Below are 9445 nucleotides of genomic sequence, written 5' to 3'. Positions count from 1 at the left end.
TCATCCAAAATCGCCCATCCATGAGGGCGTCTTCCTCATAACCCAAACCGCAGCGGCCTACCTTCTGGATAGCCGGTATAGGTTCAACAATCCCTTGTAATGCAGTGCCTAGCCCCTTGCCTTCTTCGTACCCATTCTTTAACATCACCTTGGCTACCATAGCCATAGCCCCTTCACTTCTTGAGATGGTTTCTTGTAATTCGAGGGCTTGGAAGGAGCTTTCCAATGACTCTCTACCGCCTCCACATAGGGGAGTGATTGTGGTTTGGTGACTAGTAAGGCCTCCTCTCCTTTCACTGTGATGATCTTGCCGTCCGTGATATATTTGATCTTTTGGTGCAAAGTTGAAGGAACGGCATTCGCAGAATGGATCCAAGGTCTTCCCAATAGCATAGTGTAGGCCGGCTCAATGTTCATCACCTGAAACGTGACGTTGAAAGTACATGCACCGACTTGGATTGGCAAGTCAATGTCTCCCAGCACTTCCCTCCTTGTACCGTCGAAGGCTCTCACCACCATAGCACTCTGACGTATATCAGATGGGTCTACCGGCAATCTGGCCAAGGTGGTATTAGGTAGTACATTAAGAGCTGACCCGTTATCAATAAGTACCTTGGCTATTATACAACCCTTACACTTCACTGTTACATGCAGAGCTTTAGTGTGCCCTAAGCCTGCAGGGTCTACTTCGTCCTCCGAGAAAGTAACAAAACTGGATGCCTGGATTTGTCCCACTATCTTTTCAAACTGCCCCGGTGTGATGTCGGGGCTCACAAAGGCCTGATCCAGGATTCTCTGCAAGGCTTGTCGGTGTACTTCCGAACTCAAGATCAGCGATAACAGTGAAATTCGGGCAGGTGTCTTCCTCAACTGCTCCACTACATCATACTCGCTTTGTTTCATTATTTGGAGCAGTAGTTCCTCTTCTTCTTTATGCTCAACCGGCTCTACTTCCTTTGTCTTCTCCACCTCCTCTTCGGCATTCTTCAAAGACTCTCCCATCTTTACTTTCCCCTTTCTCTTTTCTTTTTCTTCGTTTACGTAACACCTCCCACTTCGAGTTATGAACTCGACCTCTTGCTCATGCGAGGAGGATTTTGTGGTAGTGACAGGTTGAGGATTATTCTGGGGAGTAGCACTGGTGGTAGGTCCAAAGATAAGTCATCCAAAGTGTGCATGAGGAGTGAAACATGGCTTAAGAGGTGCCGGGTGAAGCAAGGCTAGAGCCGTGTCTCGCTCGACGCTCCTTGGGTGAAGACTCGGAAACTGTAGTTCCAAGGTATGGCATGGGTGTTGGTAATAGGGAGCTGAGATGGGGCTCGGAGAACCGTTACTGGTGGTGAGGCTATTGGGGGTGAGAAGGTGATTCTGGTTTTGGAGGTAGAAGCATTCTGGCTGTATCCAGTGGTGTTCACTCCCTCCTCCATCTTCGGCCTTGTTTGGCATCTCAGAACCTTAAGAGACAACAAGTTCAGAACCTCTTGCTTGAACGCCTTGCAATCCCGCAGCTCATGATCAGCTGCCCCTCCATGGTAAGGACATCCCGTATCTTTTCCCAGCCCTGATATCCGGGGGCGAAGGTGGCCTTCTCTCACTGCCGTGGCAAAAATTTCCTTAAAGTAAGGAACCAGCTTGTCCACTTCCGGTGTTAATCCTTCTCCCTCAGACTCAATCATATTTACACCACTGCCCGCATTATGGTTAGGCAGTGGGTTTGAGGTAACATTAGGGAGGGAACTATTTCCCTCGATCTTCAACCACCCATTTCGGATTAAAGCGTGCACTCTCCCTCTGAGTGCCCCGCAGTTATCAGTTGAATGCCCTTGTGCCCCTCCATGGTACTCACAACGGGCAGTGGCATCATACCACCTGGGATATGGCGACTGGATTGGGTCTAAGGGGACTGGTACAATTTGGTTTATACCGACAAGGTATCGGTATATTTCGCTGAGAGGGAGGGGAAGAGGTGGGTCAGGGTTTCTTGGGGGCCTTGGATTGTTTTGTGGAGGTCTTGGTTGAGCAGGAGGGGGAGGTGGTCTCGGTTGGTAATTTGCAGGCGGGGGATATTGTGGCCGCGGGTGTGGATAATTTGGGAGAGGAGGCGGAATGTTTGCGATGGTTTGGCCATGAGAGGAAGGATATGGCCGGTAGTTATTTTGGGGAAATTGGGAGTAAATATTCTGCCGAGTGATGGAATGCACATCACTCTCCTTTTTCTTGCCAAAATTGGCAGTCTTCTTTGCAGGGTTCTCAGCTGACTCCTGCAGTCGTCCCATTCTTAGATTGGCCTCTATTCTTTCACCGGCCTGTATGATGTCAGAGAAGCTGTTGGAAGTGTTCCCAATCATCAAATTGAAGTAGGGGGCTTTCAAAGTCTCAATGAACAGAGAGCACAGCTCATTGTCAGTCACCGGAGGGTGTACTTCTGCCGTCTTTTCCCTCCATCTTTGGGCATACTCCTTGAAGCTTTCCCTGTCCCTCTGTACTAGGTTTTGAAGATCCCTCCTTGTAGGGGCCACATCACAGTTAAATTTGTACTGCTTGAGGAAAGCATCAGCTAAATCCTTCCAGGAGCGCAGTCTGCTCCTGTCCAACTGAACACACCACCTCAAGGCTGCTCCAGAGAGACTCTCGTGAAAGAAGTGGATTAACAGTCTGTCATCATCTGTCATAGAGGACATCTTGGCAATGTAGGTGGCCAAATGGATTCGAGGGTCCGAATTCCCAGTATACTTGTCAAAATCGGGGACTTTGAATTTGGGCGGCACCACCACATCTGGTACTAATCTTAGTGATGCCACGTCAACTGAGCCATACATATTCAGGCCCTCTATAGCTCTCAATCTCTCTTCCAGAGCGGACAGCTTCTCATTTTCTCTCATCTTACTTTCTCCTCCTGTCGTGTGAGGTACTCCCCCAACTGGGAAATGAGGGGTAGAATGAGTTGGAGGGTTCGGGATCGAAAGGGATGGTTCGGCATTCGAGATGGCTGGATAATAAGAAAAAGGAGGTTCATTACTTAGTGGAACCGGATTGACAGTGACCGTCGGATCCGGGATTAATGGTTGGAAAGTGAAAGAGGTTGAAGCATAGTGAGAATCAATCGTTGTAGGAGGTGGGGGAGGTAATGGTAGGTTAAGGTCTGAAGCTGGCTTATTTTGGGACATCTCCCTCATCAGTTTCATAAGTTCTGAAACCTGGTCTTTTAGTTCAGACACTTGCCCCTGTAGGTTCTGTACTTGTTCCTGATCTTCCATTAGTTTTCTTGTTCGAGATCTTGTTAAGTACACTCGTTGGGGTTGAATCGTGTGCTTGGTTAGACTTGCCTTGTTCGAAGCAATATTGATTTCCTGTGAGGTAAAAGAAGATTTTAAATGAATTTTGAATTTTGCAAAGAAACTAAAAGTCCTGGTCTGGACGAAGGATACAGTGGCATTTGAGAGCCAGATTGAAATCTTGTAAAAGGATAATCGCATCAACTTTATGATGGCATCGTTCGATAGTTTGACTGTGAATGACTGGATTGAATGCGCATCTACGATACTTGTCCATATAGCGCATTCAATTTTTCACATAACCCTAGCGAGGGAGTTCCTACGGGAGTCATACTATTCATTCACAAATTTGCTAAACAATGGTCCAAAAATTATTTCATTAACTAAATAATTTGTACACCGTATTTTTTTACATCGCCCTAGGCTCTGGAAGGTTCTTTATAATAAGATGACATCTTCTGAGATACTCGTATAACCTTTCTTCTTGCTTGGCAGGGTCGAATGCTTTCAGAGCGTACTCAGATTCAGGTAATAATTCTTGTTTTCCCTGTGCTATTGTTCTCTCCAGCTGGTCAACATTTTCTTTCAACTCCTGGTAGAGAGCAGCTTGTTTTTCCTTTTCCTTTCTTTCTTTAGCACATTCTTTCAAGATATCGTTGATGAGTAGTGCCTGTTCTTTCAATTCGAGCTTCTTCTTTTTGTTTTCTTGTTTATACTCTTCAATGAGTACCTCTTGGTATTTCATCTTTTCCTGAAGCTTACTATTCTGCACTTTCATTTCTTTGACCTCAGCTTGAAGGGAGCCTCTTTCTTCTTCCCAATGTACCTCTTGCTCTTCGAACCCTATCCTTTCGGTCCTTGCCTCTTCCTTGAGTCTTCTAACTTTTCTTTTAAGTTTCTGCTGTTGGTCCTCCAACTATTTTATTTGTTCTTGCAATTGTGAGTTTTCAGTATTAGCCTTTCGTAGTGAGTCATCCAGACGGTTATCCGCTTCTTCTAATAGGACATTTCGGCGTGGGTCGCTGTCTTCGGATTCCACAGTTGAGTATTCTCGATCCCTGTCAGCTCTCCATTTAAGATAATCGCCCGAGGCACCTGGGCCTTTAGGTGATCTCTCCATTAGAGTGATGTTTTCCCAAGACTTGCGAGCCATTTTCAACCCTTCCTCTTCCTTGAGTTCATGGTAGAAGTGACCTTGGTGGTATTCTTCAATGTTGATCACGGACTGTGTTGAGCCAAACTGCCTCATTACCAATGCCGGAGTGTAACTTGTGTATCCGGTTACTCCGATTAGGGATACCGACCGACACTCGCATCGATCGTAACGGCTACCGACGCCCACAGCTTCCTCCAACAGTAATCATGGCTATTGAAACTCAGAATCCGTTCCCACCACTGCTGTTCATTCTTTGGACTGATTACTAACCGGGTCATCTTCTCGATGGGAGGCTTGTCAAGGTACCAAGTCAACCCCTTTGTCTCCACAGGGCATATGTGACTGATAATCCAGAGATATAACAATTGAGAACAACATTTGATGGACCCTTTACCCTGTCGTCTGCAGTAGGTAAGGGTTAACAGGTCTCCGCAAGAATTGCCGGTATCGGATTGACCCCCTGCCTTTCTACCGTCCAAAATACTTCTACCGCGCTGCAAGTGATGATTCCCAATGGCCCCGGGAATAAAATCAGGCCATAGATTCCCAAGGCGAGTGCTATTGAAGCTTGATCCCACTGTTTCTCTTGGAGGTACTGATCTAACCACTTCTGGAGATATGTCCAATACCAACCGTGTGTGTTTCCTTTGACAGTTTCTTTTGACTTTACTTCTTCTGAAGGAATACCCAACAAATGTGTTAATCGTTTCTAGGTCTGCCTATGTTCGAGGTGTAGGTAGATCCGGTTCTGCAATGAGTAAGGAATCCTTAGTAATGCCTGATATTCTTCCATAGAGGGAACCGTATCAATGTCATTGAAAGAGAATACCCCGTACTTAGGATTCCAAACCGACAGCATGCCCTTTAATGCCGGGATTTGGACCTTGACTCGCATTAAGGTTGCAATCCTCCCGTACTTCTCTTCAAATCGTGCCTTGACCTGATCGGGAAGCGACCTCCATCCATTAGACAGACCCTCGAGACCGTTCATTCTGACCTCTATTTTATTCAGATCTAGTGAAAGTAGTGAGCTAGCATGTGCCTTGGAAACATCATTTTGCGAGGGTACCGGACTATGAGCTGATTTGGACCAAAGTTTAGCATTCTGAACCTTTTCTGCCGACTGACTCGAGGATGCCATGATAAAAATGATGCCTATCCTTTTACAGACTCTTTGGTTTGGTAATGCCTGCGGGAAAACTCGTTAGCAAGATAAATTAGGGTAATTTTGAATCATACTATTGACAGGGTGACACGTACACATTTATCAAAGTAGGAAAATGTGTAGGTGTTTTAGTAGAATTCAAGATTACCCTCACAAAAATGAACAAAAGGAAATTAAAGCAGAACAGGGTAAGAGTAAGTATGCCCCTTTTTATCCTATAATAGGGAGACTCCTAATACCGGATGAGCGCTACCTATTTGGTTAGTTCTATCTTATAAGGTAGTTTACTACGGCTTTCAGCTATTGTGATAATTTAGCTCAGGATCTAATTTTCTAAAAGCCACAGGTTCCCAAATTGCCCCTCATCAGAAACAAGAGAGCCCCATTCTACCCCCATGATATTGTCGGGAAAATTCCATGGGTATCACGGTGAATAGAACGAGTTTCAATTTGAGCAGAAGCCTTCACGGATACTAACGGGGTAGAACCCACGGGTACCGCTACATGACTCCCTCCTACTTTCCTAAAAGGGTAAGAAAGCCCGAGTATAGGGCCAAAGTGTGTGAGGACATTGTGTGAGTGTTCAGTGTGTGAAGGGACACCTTTACCTCTTCCCAATTCAGGGGGATTTTATTTTTCCATTTTTCCCTTTTTTTCCTTTTTTTTTTGAAATGAAGGGCACTGTAAGGAAATAAAACAGGCAAAACAAACAAAATAGTTAGCAGCAATAACAATAATTAACGTATACAACATCACCGAATGAGCCCATCCAACTATAATTTGATCGGACAAAATTAAATCTACCTTTGGACCACTAGACCGGGGTTAAGTCAGCCTATTAACGTCCCCAGTGGAGTCGCCAAGCTGTCGCAAGGGATTTTGCGGTCGCCTGGACGATCACTCACCGAAGTGGGAAAGAGTGAGGAGTCGCCACCTTAGTTTTGAGGGAAACTAAAGAAAACCATTTGAGAAGTTAAATAAAAAATGAAACCACTTCAAAACAGAGATTCTAGGATCGGGGTCCGTAAGCGGGTGGGGAAGGTGTTAGGCACCCCACCTCGTCCCTTAATAAGGGTAAGTAGACTTAATTTCTCGTTCTTCATAAATTAGTTAAGAGGGCTCGGATGGAAATGTTAGTCCTTTTATCAAAAGGAAATTTTGATTTTTTCACTAAATTCGGATCACCCAGATACATAAGTAAATGAGACAACCTTAGTGAGTCGACGTCGCAAATCATTTTTGGTTTTGGGATTATTTTACGTACAGGTTAAGATTTGGTGTGAGAATCGGATAAGAACTCTCCTCCGATCTCTTTTAAAATTTTGGGTGAAGACCGGATAAGAACTCTCCTCCGATCTCTTTTAGATTATTTATTAAAATTATGATTGGAGATCGGATAAGAACCCTCCTCCGATCTCTTTTAGGTATTTATTAAAATTTTGAGTTGAGACCGGATAAGAACTCTCCTCCGATCTCTTTTAGATATTTATTAAAATTTTGAGTTGAGACCGGATAAGAACTCTCCTCCGATCTCTTTTAAATAGTTATTAAAATTTTGAATTGAGACCGGATAAGAACTCTCCTCCGATCCCTTTTAGATTAACAGGAGCCAGAAAGGGACGTTTCCGATCTCCCGAATTTTAATTTCAGCTACATATCATAAGAGCCTAAAACTAAGGATTCTGGCATTCAAAGATGCTGGGGATAAGGCTTCTGGATACCTTGTGACTAAACGGGGAATACTAGACTTGATTTACCGACCTTTCATGTAGTCATTTTACCAATACCTATTAATATCCGATCTATTCTGTTTCGTTTACTTTAGTTTTATTCTACTTTATGGTATCTTGCCGAATTGCCGTTTACATCAGCCTAATAGTTTGACCATTTTCCTGATGTGTTATTCAGGTTCTCTCTTTTAAAAGAGACCCTTAAGTTGCAGTTACCTATGTTTTACCCAACCACTTACACGCTACTAGGAGCTAGAAAACTTGCATTCAGAAATGACGAAGATTAATAAAATGATGGACTGATCACTAAAGAGATAATTAGAGAGTAACGTTTTTTTGGGATTCTTTTGTACAAAATGAACTTGGAGAAAGTCGCATGCGTAAGAAGAACAAAGAAAGTGCGAAAAGTAAACGTAAACAGTTAATAAAACAGCAATATGAGCTCTTACCTGTGAGGAGCCAAATCTATTGAAATAACTACGGGATGACGGATAGTGATAAAAACAGCGGACTGATTAGCCTGAGGGCTAATGTGCGTCGTGAACTAAAGGTTGCTTAGCTAAAATGCGATCAGATTAAGATAAAAACCGAGTGGAAGGAAGTTGAGCTTGGGCAATGGGAATGAAAACAGAGATGATAAATGGCTGAATGTGAGAGTGTGGCCAGATAATGAACAAACTGAAAATGTAGAGTTCCAGTATTCAGAATCCTTTTCAAGAAAACACTTCAGAAAACTAGTTTCAAAAGTCTTTTAATCAACACTCCTAAGTAGCAGAGTAACAAACTGAATGAAGTTTCAGAGTTCCTTCGCTATAATAACTACCTCTTTTTTTTTGCCCGTCCCTTGAACAGTTTTTCATGCAGGTATTTATAGGAATCGGGTGCTCCCCATGAAGGGTCAGGATTTATTTTGAGGGAGATGGAGGGTCAAGATTTCGAAGGACATGATCGGTGTTCGTGAATTAAAGAGAATCAAAATGAATGGTCGAGATCACTCTTCGTAATATTTGTCCTTTTCCTCTTTCAACTGACGGTCTTGAATGCTCTTGTCCGAACGACCGAGGGCTAAGAGCGAAAGACGCCGTATTGTCGCCTTCTCTTTTGATCCAATGGTTCGGGTTCGCCCTACAAGTGAGATCAACGGTAGAGATTGGGATGTACAGATCACATGACATACTCGCATTTGTCAAGATTGTGGGCGATTCTCAGCGTATGGTGGAGATCTCGCTCGCCACGCTTTAACTACCTCTACCCGATTCTGACGATGGTTATTGGGATTTGTCTTATTCTTTTTTTCTTCCGATCCCTCCCCCTTCTCGATCTTCTTGACACGCTCCTATTCCGATCTCTCATGCTGATCTCCTTTCTTCCGATCTCCATTATCCCTTAAACTGCCTGGGTCCGGTCAAAGCATTAATTGCACTCGATTCCCGGTTGCCGCTTTCTCGCCAAAGAATAAATGCCCATTTTCCCCTATATATACCTCGACGCAGCAGACATTCCCTTCATCTGATTTTCCTTTCTTCCTTCTTACTTCCCAGTTCTAGCTGCTCCGGCGGAAGTTCCGGCTATAACCGTGGCTTTGATCCTTTTCCGATGGGCTTCCTTACTCCTCGATCAAAATTTACGAATTCTGGATCGCATAACCTTGTCTCGATGATGGTGAGAGGATTGGGTTAATTGACCGACTGGGTTGCGACTCGCCGATCCCGAAGTTGTTCAACCGCATAATCGACAAACCGATTTTGGCCGAGCAAATTGCGATGCTCACGACTTGGCGGTTGCTTCCTCAAGTTCATTCGCTTCTCACCACATTGAGTGTTCCGACAATGCTTTCTTCCCACATTTGGTGTTCCGACAGCGGATTAAGCTTCCGGTCGGCGACATCCTTGGGATCAGTTATAAACTTGGGCCTCTTTAGATAGGATGTTCCGCTGATCCTTAGATCGGCCTTTTGATGTAATCAGATCTCTAATGTATTCCGATCCTTAGAGATCGCCCAAATGATGTAATCCGTCAATGTAATCAGATCTCTAGAGATCGCCCAAATGATGTAGTTAGACCTTTATTGTAATCCGATCCCTAGAGATCGCCCAAATGATGTAATCCGATCTTTTAG

The sequence above is a fragment of the Hevea brasiliensis genome, unplaced genomic scaffold, assembly GCF_030052815.1.
Source record: "Hevea brasiliensis isolate MT/VB/25A 57/8 unplaced genomic scaffold, ASM3005281v1 Scaf179, whole genome shotgun sequence".
Taxonomy (NCBI): domain Eukaryota; kingdom Viridiplantae; phylum Streptophyta; class Magnoliopsida; order Malpighiales; family Euphorbiaceae; genus Hevea; species Hevea brasiliensis.
The sequence above is the reverse complement of the archived record's forward strand: the minus strand, read 5'-3'. Positions refer to the sequence as shown.